The sequence below is a fragment of the Salminus brasiliensis genome, chromosome 13 (assembly GCF_030463535.1).
Source record: "Salminus brasiliensis chromosome 13, fSalBra1.hap2, whole genome shotgun sequence".
Classification (NCBI taxonomy): Eukaryota; Metazoa; Chordata; class Actinopteri; order Characiformes; family Bryconidae; genus Salminus; species Salminus brasiliensis.
Window position 1 is genome coordinate 12,839,817 of NC_132890.1, and position 2,500 is coordinate 12,842,316.

At 46.4% G+C, this 2,500-nt stretch overlaps 1 non-coding gene across 1 annotated transcript; it reads left to right on the forward strand.

Moving 5' to 3' along the window:
* Positions 1-1,158: 1,158 nt before the first annotated feature.
* On the forward strand, positions 1,159-1,277 carry LOC140575686 (5S ribosomal RNA). The gene has a single exon (XR_011980953.1). It is a non-coding gene; the product is annotated as a 5S ribosomal RNA (ribosomal RNA).
* The last annotated feature ends 1,223 nt before the right edge of the window (positions 1,278-2,500 follow it).

Genomic DNA, 2,500 nt, shown 5'->3' on the forward strand with positions numbered 1-2,500 from the left:
GCAGTTTGGCTTAATTATAGCCAGTTGCTCTCAAAACAAAACACTGGAAAATATTCAACAAGAACTCTGTGGAGGGAATGCTGTGGATAAAAGTAACCCAAGCCTGCCAGTAGGGGTCAGTGTACGTTTGAGGAAACTGACAACATGGGGGGGAAAGTCTGTTACAGGATGTCAACGCAGAGCAGAACTACAACCAATCACAGTTGCAGCTCATGGGTGGGACAAGCCCAATATTTGCTGTTAAAAACAAACAAACAAACAAAAAAACACCTGCTAATTTAGGTCACTTACTTAGGTCACATTAAAGCAACACATCACGAAAGGGAGTGAGCCGTGGGGCAATAACAGCACCGTTTCGTCACAGCCGTGATGTTTATTTCACCGTTACACGCAACCTCAAGTCATGGGCCGCCATTCATGGGTCCCCGTTCTCGTTTCGGGGGGCTGATTTCCAGTTGTATTGAGTTTTTTTAAAATTCTCCTCCCAGACCTGCCTGCATCTACAACAGTTGTTCTTTTGTCCCCCTAAAGCTTCACAGAGCTCTTTGAACTTGACATGGCGACGCCACTTCCCTAAGTCAAAAGGCTGGCTGGCCCACTCAGCCCGAGCCTGCTTCACCGGCATCCCTGCGACTCGCAACTCACCTCAGAGCGATGCTTCGCCCGGCGTGCTAGCGTGAGCTTTTTTCTTTTTTTTTTTTTGCCCGGCTTCCATATTGGTAGGAAGTAGCCTCTGCATTTATCCCGTATTCCTGTTGTACCTTAGTATGTGGAATTTAGGGGTGTAAATAAAAGGAGCCAAGACAGTTGAGAAAGATTTGTGATTTTGTAATTGTCCCGTTTCACAAGCCCATTCGACTCACGTGGCTTATGTGACTTTTATGTTGACAAGGCCGAGTCTGGCGGCCGGCGTTAGCCTTTGTTGCTGAATGTTCAAGTGTCAGCCAAAAGAGCAAGTTTTGTTGTTTTATTTTTTTTGTGAAAAGAGAAGGAGGACAGGAGAGAGCAATGAAATGTGTGATTGGTTTGAATGAGCTTGGTGGGGTTGCTTTGGAAGTAAGAAAGGAGGGCGAGTAAATGTGTGTCCCCTGTAGTGTGGAAAAGGCAGCCGTCTTTTGCCGCATGCTTATAAATAGGCTGAGTGGAAGCAGTGCTCTCGCTTACGGCCATACCACCCTGAGCACGCCCGATCTCGTCTGATCTCAGAAGCTAAGCAGGGTCGGGCCTGGTTAGTACTTGGATGGGAGACCGCCTGGGAATACCAGGTGCTGTAAGCTTTTGCCATCCTCAAGCACTTACATGCACATTCTTTCACTTGCTTTTCTTACTTTTACTCCATCTTACTTTACGCTTTCACAAATCTACAACGCATTACCCTTTCTTTTACATGTACGTCCTTGTGTTACATTTCATACGGCCTTTGGAGTCTTCAGAGTCGAAACATTTCAGCGTCAGATGCCGTTTAAGCCCACCTGCATGGCCTGCCATGGGATGGAAACCAATCAGTTGCAGTTTGGCTTAATTATAGCCAGTTGCTCTCAAAACAAAACACTGGAAAATATTCAACAAGAACTCTGTGGAGGGAATGCTGTGGATAAAAGTAACCCAAGCCTGCCAGTAGGGGTCAGTGTACGTTTGAGGAAACTGACAACATGGGGGGGAAAGTCTGTTACAGGATGTCAACGCAGAGCAGAACTACAACCAATCACAGTTGCAGCTCATGGGTGGGACAAGCCCAATATTTGCTGTTAAAAACAAACAAACAAACAAAAAAACACCTGCTAATTTAGGTCACTTACTTAGGTCACATTAAAGCAACACATCACGAAAGGGAGTGAGCCGTGGGGCAATAACAGCACCGTTTCGTCACAGCCGTGATGTTTATTTCACCGTTACACGCAACCTCAAGTCATGGGCCGCCATTCATGGGTCCCCGTTCTCGTTTCGGGGGGCTGATTTCCAGTTGTATTGAGTTTTTTTAAAATTCTCCTCCCAGACCTGCCTGCATCTACAACAGTTGTTCTTTTGTCCCCCTAAAGCTTCACAGAGCTCTTTGAACTTGACATGGCGACGCCACTTCCCTAAGTCAAAAGGCTGGCTGGCCCACTCAGCCCGAGCCTGCTTCACCGACATCCCTGCGACTCGCAACTCACCTCAGAGCGATGCTTCGCCCGGCGTGCTAGCGTGAGCTTTTTTCTTTTTTTTTTTTTGCCCGGCTTCCATATTGGTAGGAAGTAGCCTCTGCATTTATCCCGTATTCCTGTTGTACCTTAGTATGTGGAATTTAGGGGTGTAAATAAAAGGAGCCAAGACAGTTGAGAAAGATTTGTGATTTTGTAATTGTCCCGTTTCACAAGCCCATTCGACTCACGTGGCTTATGTGACTTTTATGTTGACAAGGCCGAGTCTGGCGGCCGGCGTTAGCCTTTGTTGCTGAATGTTCAAGTGTCAGCCAAAAGAGCAAGTTTTGTTGTTTTATTTTTTTTGTGAAAAGAGAAGG